General features: G+C 39.3%; 1 long non-coding RNA gene across 1 annotated transcript in view; it reads left to right on the top strand.

Moving 5' to 3' along the window:
• The window catches only part of LOC135218101 (uncharacterized), a 175,933-nt gene extending 156,664 nt beyond the window's left edge, over positions 1-19,269 (top strand). Inside the window, exon 3 of the long non-coding RNA XR_010315267.1 lies at positions 19,223-19,269. This is a non-coding gene — a long non-coding RNA (uncharacterized LOC135218101). The remainder of the gene's footprint in view (positions 1-19,222) is intronic.
• The last annotated feature ends 19 nt before the right edge of the window (positions 19,270-19,288 follow it).

Below are 19,288 nucleotides of genomic sequence, written 5' to 3' on the forward strand. Positions count from 1 at the left end.
CAGGAATTCTCGAGGTGCTAGGATTAGCGGGTGGAATGTTAGACACAGAGGTTGCTGCTGGCACCAGCCCCTCCATTACCTCTAGTTCCTTCTCCACCACACCCTCCACCCTCTCCTCCACCCCAATGTCTGGATGGCCATGCACCAACAATTTATACGGTGTCACATAATATCTCTTATCCTCTAAAGGACAGACACACCTTTCGCTGGCTCGTATGACACATCGTACCTCCTCTTTGCAAACTGTGCACACGAGTATAAGTGATCTCGTTCTTCTCGATCACTTCTCAGTACTATTCATGCGGAATGGTCTTTTGCCGGCATCTTTGTATACCTTTCAAGGTGTTACTACGGCTATTTTCAGTTAGATATGAATAAACCTTAGGTGTGACACTGATGAATTCTCTCATGAGTTCAGCCCCCGTTTCAACCTTGACTAATCTGAGTTCCCCTTATGTGACTCATCATATAATATGTGAGTTATCATTCGCAAGGGAGATGATCAAGCTGTCAGTGTCGGTATAAACTTTCACCATAGTGATTTTGTACGTCAAATTTAGCGGAAAAGCTGCGTCATTATTAGGTTTTCAATTTAATACCGGTTATGAAATATATGGAGGGCATGAATTGAATGAACCCGTTTCCATTGATTCCGTACCTGATAATTGCGGGGTAGATTATATGTGTATACTGATGTAGTTCAACCGACGATTTTTGGTGGGAGACTAGTCAGTATATTGGACTGTTTTACTTTAGAAAGTGGTAGAGAAAAAGGAATACATAATACAGTCTAGAAATTGTTGAACACGAACTTTTTGGAGCAGATTTCAATTATTGTCACGGATCAAAATGGACATCTTTTACATTCCACTAAAGACTCGAGTGTTACCTGCCTTCGTATAAAACTTCGATAAAAATAGATGAGTAGGTTTGTATAAATAGATGGGTAGGTATGTATCTAATTCAATGTTCACCCTTGACATTCCTCATTCGTGATCACACCCTCGAGTCAACTAGTACGTGCGAATGAAGCTCTGCTTAAATTATTTTGAAAAAGTATAGAAGTAGTGTAAAAAAAATATATATATAATTAGAGTGATATTCACGCCTCCTTCAGAGGCGGAATTTAAATAAACTATTTTTATCAGACCCTTTAAGAAGACGGGCGGGGTTTGAGGATATTTCAGTTTTCTATCCCGGGCATAGAAGAGGTATTGATCTGACCAAGTCTAAAGACTATCACCAAATAATTTGAGACACTAAATAATATGTTAATAGTATACGGTGTTGCAACACCTACGTACTTTATACCTCACCATCATTATGTTAATGCACCGATGCACACATTTCACTGCATTTCGTTTCACATAATTTATTTTCACAAATAGTTTCGGAAATAAAATAATCAATATTCTATATATAATATAAGAAATATAGCAAATTGAAATACTTTCTATAAGTAGCCTTGATGGTTGTGAAGGGTAGAGCCAAGTGGCCCATCACTCAAATACTGGTAACTCAACTAAGTTAAGCCATAAATACAAATCCTTTAGTACTAGATTAGCATATTTAGTCTGTTCTTAGCATAGATTAATTAATAAAATATCCTTGCAAGACTGATACTTTGATGATTTATACAACCCACGGCTACAAAACCTGGTGTGTAACATCTTTGTGACCAGATTCGTATATTATTGGTAATATATGGGCAAAAATAGATACAGCCTAGCACAAGTTGGTAGGGTAGCCATTTACGGTTTTGTGATCCTTGGCCACATCCAAATAACATATCAAACATCTACAATTATTTAAGTAGTCAATCCAGGCGATATAAGACAGGGGACAGAATGATAGAGAGAGAGAGAGATGCTTATAGGATAATTAAAAAGGATATTTTCGTCTGAATAATATTAATATGAATAGTCAGTTCCAACAATATGTAAGGCATTTTTTAGTCAGTTCCAACAATATGTAAGGCATTTTTATTTAGAAAATTTGATAACGATTAAAAACAATACGATGTGATAAGATTTCATAATAATTATTACCAAAAAAATGTATGATAACATGTTTCTTAAAGCAGGAGGTCTCAAGTATATCCGTCGGATTAATAACTAAACAGGAATTAAATTTCTCTCTCTCTCTCTCTCTCTCTCTCTCTCTCTCTCTCTCTCTCTGTCCATATATATTTCATTCAATATTGCATTCTTTACGTGATTACCGTAATTTCCCTCCTCCCTTTCGAACCATTCTAACTATGTACTGGTTGTTTGTACGTGGGCCACTTTCAGGCAACAAGGGCACGATCTCACCGAGCTAGGCCTGGCGGGGCGACACCGCTTTTGTAACTGTATACATGGTGATATTTAGGAGAATCCTGCCAAAGTTTGGAAATGTTCTTAGTCTGGTATCAGGTTATTGATTCCCTTGAGTTTTTCATGACGTTTTCGACGATAATACAGCCAGTTTGTAACTAAATCTCAGTAGTGTCAGGGTGGGGAAAGAGACATTAACAGTAATTTCTTCTTGTCTGCTTAAAAGAGCGTTGAAGCAATTGTTTATTGTGAACAGTTTTGAGAACAAAAGAAGCTAAATGAAAATTGCACAGACCTGGTGGAGGAAACATGGAAAAGATGTGAAGAGGGTTTTTCGTCTGTGAACGACGAAGTTTGTTGTCGTGTAAAAGTACGTTTTCTTTGTAGGAAGTGAATACAGAAAATGGCATATATTTTGTGATAAGACTTGAGAAGTCCTTTCGGTTTGTGACAGACCAAAATTAAGAAGAAAAGACGAATTGGTTAACGGTTTATTATTAGTTTTTGAGTCGACTATGTAAATTTGAACTAGACTATGGCCTGCTTTGTACTGGGATAAAAAAAAAAAAAAAAAAAAAAAAATTACTCATGGAGGAACTTGGAAGTAAACGAGGAGGTAGATGAAATAAACAAAAATAAAAATTATGTGATTCCTTGTGGTAGCTTGCTATTAGCTGTTAATCTAGTAGGTGAGAATGTTTTTCCATATTTTAATATGAGAGTCAGCCAAAGAAAGAAAATTATGCTTATCTCATTATTGAGTAAAGTAGAACTGACAAGGATGTTAGTGATGACAGTTCTCGAAAACTACAGTTTTGAGTCATATAGTTTCGGCTTTACGAAGATTATATGAAATTAAAATAGAAAAACGAAATGATAAGTATATATGTAATGTATAAATATCATAATGATGATATTCTTATTACTCATGTATGTACTATACTGCATATATATACTGTACAGATTTGTCAATTGTCCTGACTAACATTCGGAGGCTACCATACATTTTAGGACAATTAACTCGGACTAGCCTATACATAACAATCCAAACCATAGGCTAATATAAAGGTACCTCATAGGCCTAGGCTACTATACTTCTTGGCCTATCCTTAGCTGGAACAAGTACTTGACATCGGAGACGGTCGCATCTTCATTGTTGTAATAAGGGTGAGGGAAAGGCTGTCTCCCGGGGTGGGTGTTTTTAATATTTCTTCTTAACAGTAGGTGGGTACATTGTAAAAGCAGCTTTATTCCTAGCTGTAATCCTTCAATACCAGTTAGAACCAACACCGATTCTTACACTGGCTCTTACATTGGACCCCTACACTGGTACTTACACTGAACCCACATACTGGTTCCCCGTAATACAAACCGTTCATTTAGGATGGCAATCTTGTGCCAAAGAGCATGCGGTCGTTAGGCCTTTAGGCTGTGCTACTCATGCCTAACTTGACTGTGACACATCGCAGTTAGCCTGACTTTATATGCATAACATGGGTGGAATTTACTCTAGAACTGACATTTTTATAAACATATGGAAGACTAATTCACATCTTAACCTACAGTTCGTTGATGGTACAATTGCAACAGCATGCAAACTCAACATGGTGCAACTTAAGTAACAGTACCATTACAATTCTCGGCAATTGGCAGTTATATCAAAGTAAAAGTATAAATAAACACTACCAAGTGTTATGGCAACATATACAATTTAAACTACGACAAGTGCATACCTTTTGCAAGGGAGAAATAAGTCATTTCAAATGAATATAAGGGGAGATACATTTGTTTCCCCTCAGCGTTGCCGTACTCGTCTCTAACAGAGCAATTTGAGCTTAACCCTCTTATGCCGGAGCGGTAAATAAAAAATTGTCTCCCGTGTGCCGGAGGTGTTTCGGAGTGAGCGCGGAAGTGGAAAAAATATTTTTTTCAAAAAATCACTGCGCGCTTTGTTTTCAAGATTAAGAGTTCATTTTTGGCTCCTTTTTTTGTCATTGCCTGAAGTTTAGTATGCAACCATCAGAAATGAAAACAATTATCATTATCATATATAAATAATGCGATATATGATAGCGCAAAAATGAAATTTCATATATAATTGTATTCAAATCGCGCTGTGCGCAAAACGGTTAAAGGTAACAAGTTACTTTTTTTTCGTTGTAATTTATACTTAATTGCGATCAATTTGGTATATAACACATTGTAAAACGATAAAAGCAACACAGAGAAAATATTATCACAAAATAATGCATGAATTCGTAACGCGCGGACGTAAACAAATCTTTTTTTCAACAATTCACCATAAATCTAAATATTGTCCTAGAGACTTCCAATTTCTTTCAAAATGAAGACAAATGATTGATTATTACTATACTGTAAGAGTATTACCTTACAATTGCAGTTTTCGACCATATCTGACGAGTTAAAGTTGACCGAATGTCGAATTTTTTTATATATATTTTTTATATGCAATTATTTCAGAAATAAGAAAAGCTACAACCTTCAAATATTTTTCGTTTTATTCTACATGAAATTGCGCACATTTTCATATATAAAACTCTATGAAATGCCTAATATGAAACGGAGCAAATATTCCGAGAATGGGACGTACGTATTTCGGAGATTTGGGGCGGAGAATCCGCGCGCGGAGGGAAGGAAAGATTTTTTTTTTAATTCACCATAAATCTAAATATTGTGCTAGAGACTTCGAATTTGTTTCAAGATGAAGATAAATGACTGAATATTACTAGACTGTAAGAGTTTTAGCTTACAATTGCGTTTTTCGACCATTTCGGGAAAGTCAAAGTTGACCGAACGTGGTTTTTTTTCTATTTATCGTGATTTATATGCAAAAATTTCAAAAATGAGAAAAGCTACAACCTTCAATTAATTTTTGTTGTATTCTACATGAAATTGCGCACATTTTCATATATAAAACTTTGTATCGGCTAATTTAAAATGGTGCAAACATTACCACAATCGCACATACGATTTTTTTGGAAGTTACCGCGCGGACGTAAAGAAAATGTTATTTTTTCATAAATTCACCATAAATCGAAATATTGTGCTAGAGACTTCCAATTTGTTGCAAAATGAAGGTAAATGCTTGAATAACAAAGATTCAGCTATAAAATCCTGGGGAAGGGGGAGCAGTCTCTATTGCTCCCTTCTCCAACATCTCCAGTCGCTTGCTCAGGAGACACGGCATACAAAGGAAGCATGGAGATGTTGGATAACTGTTTCTTTTTGTAATTTTTCCATTCAGTCCAGTCCAATCTGGGTCAATTTTATGGGAAGTTCCAATCAATCAACCGGAACAAAAAAAGAAAAAAAGAAAAAGAAAAATCAGAGGCTTAGTTGTAATACAATGCCAAAGTCGTAATCCAGAATCCAAGGCCAAAATATATATGTGGGGGTCAGGTTAAGACCAAAAGTTCGCATGCTGCAGGAGCCTTCCTTACAGCCCTCCACGAACTGAAAAACAATTGAGGAATCAGACAGCTGGCGGCCGGTTCCTACAGCAGCATTGCCATCAGAAACAGGTAACTCAGTAGACAAATTTTACCTGCAGCGTTGATAGCACTCGTAGTTAAATATCCACTTAGTGGGACAATTTGTGGGGATATAGTTCGGGCTGCTCAGTTACCAGGGCTAATTCAGGTGTTCAGGGAGTGTATTGCAAAATCATACATTAGCTCAAGGAGCAGTTCCTTAACTTTAGCATGAAGGCAATGCAACATTGGCTTAGTACTCTGGAACAATTTGTTGAATTCATCTGCTCGGGACTTGGATGAATTGCAATCAAGCTTTTATGAAATAATTTTTCAAACTCATCAGGATGCTCTCGGTTATATATGAGGGATCACACTTCCCAGTTACTACTGCTGTGAAGTACAATGTCAAGGAATCCCACTGCTCTAGAAGGCGAGTAATGTATGTTTCCAATGATAGCTGGTGGGTTTGCCCATAGGACAGCACTTTGTACAGTTTAATCTCAAGAAACTATAGAAATTCTGTCACTTCATGCTGTCTTTTAAGGCTCAACTTACTAAAATGTGAGAAAACATTTCTACATAAATCCTCCAAAGACATAAAAACCTGTAGGCATGCATGTGACACACACAAATGAATCATATAACAACTACATTTTACAAATATTATATGGGGAAACACTGTTTTTAAATATCTAACTTCCCTGGTAGTTACATATATATATAGCTTAATCCCGCCGATTCGTCGCGATTAAGCTATATATATGTAACTACCAGGTAAGTATATTTAAAAACTTATTTTAAAATGAAAATAACATTTTCATTATTGCTACTGCGCTCTGCCTTTCTCCAAACATTATGGTGCAAGTGTCAGATGAGTACCTATTGTATATTTTCAAATAGAATGTTTTTCTCTTTGAAACTTTTTTTTATGGCTGAATACAGTTACAGCATCCACCATTTTGCTCCAGTACCCTTTATCCAGAAAAGCTGTAACAACTTTAAATGTGTCCTGATCAAAATACATAACACATATTGCAAGCTGTTTCTTAGTGCCTACATCAGTAGTTTCATCAGGTATTATGCTAAAATGTGTCTCAGACGATCCAAGTCCATCTAGAAAACCTATATGCAAGCCCTTGCCTCATTACATTTGTACATTTAGTAGCTCACATTTTAATTGTTCCGACACCATATGCTTACCCTGAACTACTTTCTTAGGAGAATTCCGATTGTCAATCCAGTAATGACCAGAAAAAAAAACTGGTTATTCCCTCCTGACCCCCAGCCAGGTATGCCCCATTGTTGAAGATCATGTCCTCTGACCTGCAGTCCTTTCCTGGTCTCTGTAGCATTTACACGCTCCAGCTTGTCCGTTTACCGGCCCATTTCCCTTTGTCTTTCCCTGTGTGTGGTGTGTGTGTGCCATGTGTTTGTGTGGTCTTTCGGTGCTCATGGAAGCTTCATTGCAACGGTGGTGCCCAGGTCCGAAGGGCAGGACCTGTGGGTCCTTCCTTTCTCCTTTTAAGATCGATCCCCACATTGTGTTAACGAGCGTCGGGGTCGCCCTTGTTCACGGGAAGCAACATGTGTTGAGTGCGCCGCATGGTCAGATCAACAGGGGGATCTGGCTGCTACCAAGCGCAAGAAGAAACCTTGTGCTACGGTCAAGAAGGCTTCCTCGGAGGATCCGTGGAGTTGGAGCACGAGCAGTGGCCCAGGAGGCCCTTCGCTGTCACCTGCTCCCTCTCAGGATTCCACTCCCAGCGAGGGGACCTAGATGAATCCGTTGCGGGGTCCCCGCAAATGGCAGGACATGAGGAGTCTGTTTTGGTGAGAGGTGTAGAGGTGGACAGTTCTTCTTTCTTGCAGGAGTGCTGGGCTTGTAGTAGCCTGCGGGGAGCTCCGTCCATGGACGCGTTGGTTGTGGCGCTACGCGCCTCCAAAAGCTTGCCACCAGCCACAGTGTGTGCCGCTCCAGAGTTGGGTGCTCCTCTCGGTCCCCCAGGATCCCCGTGGGACTCTCCTCCTCCTCCGCGCTCCCAGCCACCTCCCTGGAGGTGGGGGATCTTCCAGGTAGACGACGGGAGCCAACAGATTCTTCGTGTGTCTCCCCCAGACCCTGGTCAGGCACTCCCCGTACGCCGGGTAGGTCCCCCCCTAAGGGAGGAGATGTTCCTGTTTTGGGGCCCCTCCTTTCTCCCCACCGGGATGGAGGCTCTTGCTAGCAGGGAAAGGTCCCAGGGGGAGACCCTCCCCGTTCGCTCTCGCTTGGATCACCCCGCCTGCTCCTCCCGCTTACCCTGGAACAGGAGTCGCCCCAGAATAGACAAGAGAAGAGGTGGCTCTTTGGAAGGGAGATAGTCGTCAGGCATTTCCTCTTACAGATCTTCGAGGAGACGCTATCATTCCAGGAGGAGGTACTACAAGAGAGGGAGTCAAAGGTCATTCTTTCTCCTCCTCCCCCAGACTGTAGTCCAGATTCTCGGCGTTTTTTGTAGCCAGGACCGCAGGGGTCGGACTAGGAGTGACTGTTGCTGGGATGACTTGAGCGCCGTAGACGTCATCGCTCTTGGACCTCCTGGTCCTCGAGGTCGGCTCCCGAGCGTGCCGCTCCCTCAAGGCCCCCCCCCCACTCGGGGGGACCTCCCCCTTCCAGGGGGTCCCCCTGCAGTTCTGGTGGATTCTGTGTCTGCTCCTGCCGACCGGGCTCCTTCCTGTTCAAGACCTCCACTCCCACCTGTCATGCAGGAGGAGCGGAGTGTGCTGCTCCAGCGCCCCCTGGCGGGGTTCCCCCTTCGTCCGGTAGGTGGCCCATGATGGCTCCTCCAATTCGGGCTGGCCCTTCACCCCCGGGGGCGCCTCAGTTATAGAAGTAGGAGGCGCCAGTTCGGTCCGGCAGCCCACTCCTCCCCTGTACCCAGAACAGGTGGTGGGGCTGTCCGTATCGAGAAGACTTGGAGGAGGATATTTTTGCGCTCATCAGCCTGCAGAAAACACTGGAGGCCCAAGGGGCCACGGACGAAGGCTCGTCATTCTGTAGGGTACTCGCGCTGATCCGGGCACAGAATGGTTTGGCGGCAGTGTTGCTGTGAGCTGTGCACTCTCAATTCCGCATTTCCATAACAGAAAACAAATCCCGCAAATCGGTAGTTGAAGAAAACAATTCTTATCTCATGGGAAACTTAAGAAAATATTTAGGTTGTTGGACAAGGTAGCTACTCTCACATTCAGAGTGTAGTGTAACAGATTGCAAACATATTGAAGAGCAAATTTGAAAATTCAGTACCATTATTGAATTAACAAAATGGATACAATATGTTCAGTATCTTGCTTCATGGATTATGTAAGTAGATTGTTTAAAGTTTATTAGTACAATTACCATATTTACAAATTAAATAATCTTGTAGAATTCTATTTCACAAAAGATTCTCTATATTCATCAATATAAACTATGTTTTCAGGCATTATCTAGATTTAATATAAATATTATAGATATAACAAAGTATTGATATGACAAATATCATAGATATAACAAAGTATAATAATTATTTACACTTCGTAAATAGAAAAAATTAACGTTGTCTACTGTAGCTTCTATATTCCTAAATATAACCTATATATAGGCTAAGCATTCAGACATTAAAAAATCTAATACAACAACAAATAATATACAATAACTATCAAAATATATGATTAGTATTCACACAGCATTAATGAAAATAAATGCAGCCTACTATAATTTCTATATTAATAAAGGTAGCCTACAGCTCCCTGTCAAAATCCTATTCTTTTTCATTATCATTTTCAATTTTGAGTCCTTGCAATTCTCTAATCATTCTATTCGTAGGTTGAAATTTGACACAGCCTCAGGTATTTTTCATGGTTTCTGACACTCTTGTTAGTGCTGCTTGAGTAGATGTTAGGAGTCTGTTCCTAGTTTTTGTTTTTGTTAAATTCACTTTTAGAGAATATCCTCTCGGCATATGCATTTGATGTTGGGAGGGTCAGAATATGAAGAGAAAATGTAGGTAAAACTGTAAATATGGGATTGTCTTCATGGTTCCGGAGTTTGGAAAGGCCTAAGAAAAATTCCTCTGGGTTCTTGGCATGACGCAACTCCTCAGGAAGGGTGACATAGGGAAGTTGCCTCCATTCATCATCCTGAACCTGAATTTGATCTTGTTGAATGATTCGAGGAACCTCCTTTGCCAAATCTGTTAATTTTGGTGTCTTCATTTCAAAACAAGCTGTCACATAAAAATGTCTGCATCTTGTTCTGAAGTCTATCATATCCTCATTCGATCTTATTTCAGGTATTTGTAGGAGACTATGTATCTCTGAACGCAAATAGATTTGATTGAGAGGCAAGAAATTATTTTTATCTGCTGGATTTATTTCACATGTATTATTTGTGGTCAGTGGCTTTCGTTGATAATTATGGTTCCTTAGTATTTGTAGTTATAAGTCACTACAAGCTTCAGAGAGCAAATGCACCATAGGTTCCTTCCTCTGAAAAAATAGGTTGAATATGTTGAATTTAGGAAGGATATAGTTTAAAAATATGAAGTACAAAAGCATGAAACGATCATTTAATCCTTTGTAGATGTGAGTGGATGTTGGGAGCCTATCTTCCAGATGTTTCCCCCTGAAATACATAGTTAATGGCTGCCACTGTTCTAAAATACGAGATACAGCCATCTGAAGTAACAGCCATCGGGTCTGTGAGATATGGAGAATTTTGTGTGGCTCTGTATTGCAAAAAACTTGGAATTGTTGGAATTCACTTTCTCTTTGCACTATGGGAAAAATATGTATAGATTCCTCTTATCAAATTCTCACAACCCTGGGAAAGGATTTTGGCAGCGTTTAAAGCGCAAATGTGTACAGTGTGACAATTACACTTAATTACAGTGATACCTGGTGCTGCATTCTTCAAACGGCTTGTAAGGGAATTATGTTGGCCGTGTAAGGGAATTATGTTGGCCCATAATATTTGCAGCACCATCGGCAGCGAAACCAAGTAAATTTTCTAAAGGAATATTATTTTAGTTTGATAACTTGAGAATCAAATAAATGCTGCCCAGTTGAGCCTTCGAGATGAGATGTTGCATCGGCGTTGTCGTATATCTCCACTAAATCGTGTGTGAATAGAGGTGGTAATATTTCACGACAACAGCACGTTTTCTTCGTGCTTATATCAGTCATCTCATCAATTATTATTGAAAATTTTGATGATTTCAGAGCTTCTGCAATATCCTCTTTTGCTATTTTTCCAATCTTGTTAATCACTTTTTTAGCCTTTGATCTTTTGAGTGTTATATGTTGCACAACATTGGGATCCTTTAGGATGTCTTTCAATAAATCAGTCATATGGTCTGCTGTGTTGAATGAAATATTGTGCTCAGCAAAAAAGGCTGCTAATTTATCTCAGCCGTAGTAACAAGATCTTAATTGCTACTAGCTGCTGGAACAACGACCAGAGGGTTGTTTATTACTGACATCATATCACTGTGTAATTTTATAGCCTTATGTCGTTTCAAAGTTGTCACATCTGCAAGTAATTCACTCTTGCAAACATGGCAAAAGGCTTTATTAGGTTTTCCTTCTACTTTTCGTAACCAATCTCGGAAATCTTCATTTTCTAGCCATGCTTCTCGGAATTGTCATTTTGGTGACATTATGAACAATTTGCCTGTTGGAGGAAATATTAGAAATAAAATTACAATTCAACAAGAGATTTAGTCCTAATTAAATGAGATGTTAGTACTAGATGCAGATAGAAGATTAACCTAAACTTGCAAAAAAGCCTCTCCCCTTTCTACCGATGAGAAGCTAATATATATATATATATATATATATATTAATTATATCTATATATATTATATAGATATTTATATATATTGTTACGTTTGAGCCCTGGCCTGAAGGGGATCAAATATGTAAGCGAAAATAATTGAGGGAAAATGCAGAATAAATTACTTGAACATACCTTAAAAGGATTTACAGGGTTAAATTACTCTAGAGGAAAATGTTGCCAGAAAACTCCGCGGATTACTTTACATACATTTATTTACAGGAGGCTGCTTAATAGCCTGGGAAAGTAAATGCAACTTGTCCACGTGGGACCAATATGATCTCTCACAAGGGGATGGATAGTTGGCTAAAAATGCGGTTCACGGAAAAGCTGGCTTTCAAAATTGTTCATATGTCTTGCGGTAAAGCATCACTTGCGGGAGTGAAGACTTGGACACGTGACTCAGGGAATCTGGAAAAGATCCCAGATTAGACAAGATAAAAAAAAGGACTTCTTGCACAAGTTACGATTATTCAGTTTCTCTAACACTGGGGAAAAGGAACTCTAGTGTTTAACTGAGGTATGCAATGACTTCATTTGTCTTTAACAAGTCACAAGGGGAAGCACATGGCCCGATGAGGACAAAGGGCTTTTGATGTAAGAGGGATACAAGGGAGAATTGAAAATGAAATTAGCAAGAGTCGTCTTGGAGAAAAAGGGCTGGTTTAGAGTTTACACTTTCTGGACGTACCTTAATTACTTGAGGCTTGGACATGTGTCATGCTCTGAAGATAGTCCCACCAGTGTTTGGATAGAGGGCTGACGTCCCGTCAGAGGAGGAGAGTAGAGGCGCGTCTGCCTTGCTGTAGGAGTCACTTTTGACTGAGGAAGATGCTGGGTTTCTTCGAATGGCAGGGATTTCAAAAACAAAAACCAGCAAATTTGGAAGGAAACAGGTCTTATTGTAGAGGTCCCTAAAACCCATATCGAGGCCTAGCTACTCTCGTGACTTGCCCATCTTACTCTAAGCTTTAGTCTGACCGGAAATTCCTCTCCACCCTTCCTACCGTGTGTTCTCTCCCAAAATCAGTTGCTTTAGGAGAAAACATGGCTGCTCATTTTTACATACAATTAATTAAATACGTCTGGGAAGACGAGCCGGTTAATAAATGTAACAATATATATATATATATATATATATATATATATATATATATATATATATATATATATATATATATATATATATATATATATATAAAGCTTCTCATCAGTAGAAGGGGGGGAGGAGGCTTTTTTTTTTTTGCAAGTTAGGTTAATCTTCTATATATATAGTATATATATATATATATATATATATATATATATATATATATATATATATATATTTTAGCTTCTCATCGGTAGAAGGGGGGAGAGGCTTTATTCGCAAGTTAGGTTAATCTTCTATCTGCATCTAGTACTAACATCTCATTTAATTAGGACTAAATCTCTTGTTGAATTGTAAATTTAATGCTAATATTTCCTCCAACAGGCAAATTGTTCATAATGTCATCAAAACGACAATTCCGAGAAGCATGGCTAGAAAATGAAGATTTCCGAGATTGGTTACGAAAAGTAGAAGGAAAACCTAATAAATTCTTTTGCCATGTTTGCAAGAGTGAATTACTTGCAGATGTGACAACTTTGAAACGACATAAGGCTATAAAATTACACAGTGATATGATGTCGGTAATAAACAACCCTCTGGTCGTTGCTCCAGCAGCTAGTAGCACTCAAGATCTTAGTTGTGACTACGGCTGAGATAAACTTGCAGCCTTTTTTGCAGAGCACAACATTTCATTCACCTCCTCTGCACACTATTTCCATTTATTTTGTTTTATTTCTAACTTGAATTTATATTATCTAACAATCACATACATGAAATATTTGCATAACACGTAAATGAAAAGCATATTGCATAAATGTTTTGTTCTTTCTGACGTTTAAATCAGAATAGTTATGACACCTGCATGATTGTGGTACTTGTTGAATAGCTCATGATTTGCTTACGTTACCCAAACGTAAGAAACTTTATAGTCCAAATGTTTGCATTGTTCATTGAAGAACGGATGGGCCTTGGATGGGAAGAACCCATGGGAGATGATAGAGCCCTCTCAGTCGATGGTGGAGGCCCTTTGCTGGTGGTTGGACGACACAAACCTCTGGGCTGGGGTTCCGCTGGCGGCATCCCTCCGGAGATTCTCCTTTTCACAGATGCATCGAGGGAGGCCTGGGGAGCCCACCTACAGGCAGAAAGTGTGGGGGGGGAGTGGTCGGAACGGGAGCGGTGAACTCCATATCAACAACCTGGAGCTCCTGGCCATCCTCAAAGTGCTCCAAGTCTTCGAAAACAGCCTTAGGAACGAGAGGGGCAGTCATGTGTGACAACGCCACTGTCATTGCTTTTATAAAAAAGCAGGGAGGTCTGAGGTCGCGACCCCTGTGCGATCTGGCAGAGACCATTCTGGAGTTGGCAGAGAACGTCGGGATCTCCCTGTCAGCGAGGTTCAGTCTGGGGAAAAGGAACGTGATCACCAACGGACTCAACAGACAAGGGTAGGTCCTAGGTGTGGAATGGTCCATACACCCGGCAGTAGCGGGCGAGCTAATTGGGAGGTGGGGCTCCCCTCCATGGATTTGTTCGCACTGAGCCCAAACCGCAAGCTCCCGGTGTTCTGCTCCCCAGTCCTGGACCCGGCAGCAGTGTGGGAGGACGCATTCCAGCACCCCAGGGACAGACTAGATTCTCTTAAGTGTTCTCCCCCTACCCCCCCCCCCCCCCCCCCCCTTCCCCCTTCATAGTCCTCAGGCAGGTCCTCAATCGACTCTGGACCTCCAAAGCCACGGTCATGACCCTTGTAAACACCAGGTGGCCCGACATGGACTAGTTCCCGGATCTCTTAGAGATGTCCATTCAAGAACCCTGGGAACTCCCCCGAAGGCCGGACCTTCTAAGACAGCCCCACTTCGAGAGGTTCCAAGAGGGCTTGGATGCCCTCTGCCTTCATGGGTGGAGGCTATCGAGCTCCTCCTGAATAAGAGGGGGTTCTCACGCAAGGTGGATTCCCGAATGTTGGGATGCCTTTGGAAGTCCTCCACAGCGGTTTACCAAGCGAAGTGGAAGCTGTTCAGGGCCTGGTGCAAGGGGCAGAATTTGGACCCCCTACAAACCAAGATTCCCCACGTCGCGGAATTCCTTGACCATCTGAGGGACGACAAGGGGCTCTTTATCGCGGCTATTAAAGGAGTCAGGACGGCCTTGAGCCAGGTCTTTTGTCAAAGAGGCGTAGACCTGGGGAATTCAAAGGACATCTCCCTACCTATTAGGGGATTCGAACAGACATGCCCCCCCAGGTCCCTATCAGTACCTCGATGGGACGTAGCCAGGGTCCTGGCCGCTCTGAAAAAAAAAACCTCCTTCGAGCCGCTCAAGGATATTACAGACCAAGAGCTTACACTCAAGGCAGTCTTCCTCTTGGCTTTAGCATCCTCCTTCATAGCCAAGACCCAGAACCCGTCAGTGGTAGACAAGCAGTTTGTGGAGTTCTCCATTCCAGCTCTTCCGAAGTCCAAGGATCCCAAGGACCTGCTCCTCTGCCCAGCCAGGGCAGTGAGAAAATATCTCAGCAGAATGGAAGGACTCCACTCTGGTATTCAAAACCTTTTCGTCTACCGGGCATGAGAGGGCGGTTGCAAAAAAACCATCTCTTGGTTAAGGGAGACCATTAGGAGGGCCTACGAGGAGGCGGGGCTGGACCCCCCACAAGGCGCGAAGCCCCATGACATCAGTAGTATAGGTGCCTCATTGTCTTTCTCCAAGAATCTGGCCATCGCCAGCAGAGGGTCTAGCCTAGCCTAGGTGGGTTATGCGTCATATGTATATGTGTGTGTGTGTGTGTATGAGGTGTCCATCCTCCATGTCCTACCCTGCTCCTCTCCCCACCTTCCCCACTAGGCCTTCGACGTAATCGTCAAAATTCCTTAATCTTCAGGCGAGTCTATGAGAGGAATATTCGTTTTTACAGACCATTGCTTTACATTTGTAAGTTTATTCTCTCCGTTACCCACCAGTCGGGATTGCCTTCGTACGGCAAGGGGATACCCACCTCCACCCTAATCCGGCGGAGTGGGTGTTCCTGAGGGTTGCCAAATGGAAAAATGAAGTGACGCTAGATTTTCACCTAAAAAGCGCTAGGAAAGCACTAGATTTTAAACTAGCAATTCCTTAACCCTCTTACGCCGGAGCCCTAAAAATCAAAACGTCTCCCGTATGCCGGGCCTGGTTTGGAGTGAGCGCGGAACCGGAAAAAATAATTTTTTCAAAAAAATTACAGCGCGTACTTTTGAAGATTAAGAGTTCATTTTTGGCTCCTTTTTTTTGTCATTGCCTGAAGTTGAGAATGCAACCATCAGAAATGAAAATAATATCATTATCATATGTAAATAACTGCGATATATGGTAGCGAAAAAAAAAAAAATTCATACATAATTGTATTCAAATCACGCTGTGCAGAAACGGTCAAAGCTAACCAGTTACTTTGTTTTTGCGTTGTATTGTACACTAAATTGCGATCATTTTGATATATAATACATTGTAAAACAATAAAAGCAACACCGGAAAAATATTATCACAAAATGATGTACGAATTCGTAACGCGCGGACGCAAAAAAAATATTTTTTTTTCAAAAATTCACCGTAATTCTAAAATAATGTTCTAGAGACTTCCAATTTGTTTCAAAATTAAGACAAATGATTGAATATTACGATACTGTAAGAGTTTTAGATAATAATTGCAGATTTCGACCATTTCGGACGAGTTAAATTTGACCGAATGTCGAAATTTTAATATATATATTTTTTTATATGCACATATTTCGAAGATGGAAAAAGCTACAACCTTCAATTATTTTGTATTGTATTCTTCATGAATTTGCGCACATTTTGATATATGAAACTCTATAAAAGGCTAATATGAAAGGAGCAAATATTAGGATAATGCCATGTACGTATTTCGGAGACTTGCGGCCGCGAATCGGCGGCGCGGAGTGAAGGTAAATATATTTTTCAAAAATTCACCATAAATCACAATATTGTTTTAGAGACTTCAAATTTGTTTCAAAATGCAGAAAAATGACGGAATATTTCTAGGCCGTAAGAGTTTTAGCTTACAATTGCGTTTTTTCAACTATTTCGGTAGAGTCAAAAGTTTGACCGAACGTGGTTTTTTTCTATTTATCGTGATTTATATGCAAATATTTCGAAAAAAGAGAAAAGCTACAACCTTCAATCATTTTTAGTTGTATTCTACATGAAATTGCGCACATTTTCATATATAAAACTTATGTAACAGCTAATTTTAAATGGTGCAAACATTTCGACAATTGCACAAAAAAATTCTGATTTTTTCGGAGAGTTTACCGCGCGAACGTAATTTTTTTTTTTTCATAAATTCACCATAAATCGAAATATTGTGCTAGAGACTTCCAAGTCGTTGCAAAATGAAGGTAAATGATTGAATATTACTAGAATATAAGAGTTTTAGCTTACAATTGCGTTTTTTCGACCATTTCGGTAGAGTCCAAAGCTGACCGAAAGTTGAAATTTTTGCACTTAACGTTATTTTATATGAAAATATTTCAAAACTGATAAAGCTACAACCATGGGTGTTTTTTGTTGTATTGTGCATGAAATTGCGCACATTTCCATATATAAAACTTTATGTAACGGCAAATTTAAAAGGGAATGCAAAACATTAGGACAATCGCACGAAAAAATTTATCGGAAGAGTTATCGCACGAACGTAAGGAAAAAGTTTTTTCATAAATTCACCATAAATCGAAATATTGTGCTAGAGACGTCCAATTTGTTGCAAAATAAAGGCAAATGATTGAATATTACTATAATATAAGAATTTTAGCTTACAATTGCGTTTCTCGACCTATTTCTGTAGAGTCAAAGTTGATCCGAAAGGTTGAAATTTTTGCACTTATCGTTATTATATGAAAATATTTCAAAATTGATAAAAGCTACAATCATGAGTATTTTTAGTTGTATTGTGCATGAAATTGCGCACATTTTCATATATAATACTTCATGTAAAGGATAATTTAAAATGGTGCAATAATTATGTCAAAGTGACGAAATAATTTCCGAGATGTGTCACTGATACTTTTTAGTGCGATAAGAAAGAAATTCGCGCTTGCGCGCCTGCGTAGCGATTGTAAACAAAACAACGCCTTGATCCCGTGAACTCCCAGCATCCCCAACCAAAGGCGCGTGATACAAAAGTTTTCGGCTGGTAGGCCTATAAGTATTTTTCCGCGAACTTTTAAAAAAACTTTTTTGAGCCGACGTATGATACGTCCAATCGGCATACGGGAGACATTTTGACTCGACGTTTAATACGTCCAATCGGCGTAGAGGGTTAATATTTCATGTCACAAAAGGGCTATAAAGTTTTTTTTTTTTTTTTTTTTTTTTTACCCACCCATAGGCAAATATATATCAGCCTCTCTCTCTCTCCTCTCTCTCTCTACTCTCTCTCTCTTCTCTCTCTATCTCTCTCTCTCTCTCTCTCTTCTCTCTCTTCTCTCTCTCATTCCCTCTCTCTCTACGTATGTGTTATGTGTTTCTTCATACATGAACATCTCATAATATGGTTACTCTGTTTATTAATCATTGTTATTAGACATTTCCTATTAATCTTAATGTAGTGAATTGAATAAAAAAAACTCTCTCGTTAGATACATCTTTATTTTCAACTTTGAATGTTGTAGTCTTGAATAAAGGCATAGACTGAAAAAACTCATGTACTGTAATTTCATAATTAGTATATTTAGAATTAGAATTAAGTGAAAATTAACCGTTTACAGTCCAACGTTCCCATTTTGGGAACATGATTTTCCTTTATATTTCTAGCTTCACATTTTCAAGTATAATGGTTAGATCTTGTTAAGTATAATTTTTGACATATAATTAATAATTATATATGATGAAACAAAAAAAATTTGGAAATTTTCCATTATTTTTTAACTTGTGTTTTCTGAGTTTTTTTTTTTTTTTAAATTAGCGGCCCGAAATAAAAATTATTATTTTATTTGTCATAGAAACCTTAAATACTTCTTCGATAATAAATTATATCTATTATGATTTTTATTATAATAATATCACTGTACATTATTATTTTTGCAAGATGTTCCCAAAATGGGAACGTTGGACACTTGATTATGCCGGATACCTTTTTACTCGATATCCTAGGTCTGCTATCCATGGATGGTAAAAGCTTTCATGGGTGAAGTTTTATTTTTTATTCATATCATTATCAAAATCATTATCATCATCATCATCATCATCGTTATTATTATTATTTATTTATTTTTTCGTTGTCATCACATCATGTCATAATTTTTCGTTATATGGTGTTATATCATCATCATCTTTGTTTTTGACAACCACCACCACTACCACCACCAATATCATCATCCTCCTCATTCGTTGTTTTTGATGCTGTTTATATCTATTTTTTTTATTCGGATTACAATTTTCTGTAGGACTAACTCTGCACTTCATGCCCTAGCGATTCTTACGTGATGCTGCTGAAATAGTAATTCAATCAAATTCCACTGAAGATATTGATATCTTG

The sequence above is a fragment of the Macrobrachium nipponense genome, chromosome 19 (genome assembly GCF_015104395.2).
Source record: "Macrobrachium nipponense isolate FS-2020 chromosome 19, ASM1510439v2, whole genome shotgun sequence".
NCBI lineage: Eukaryota > Metazoa > Arthropoda > Malacostraca > Decapoda > Palaemonidae > Macrobrachium > Macrobrachium nipponense.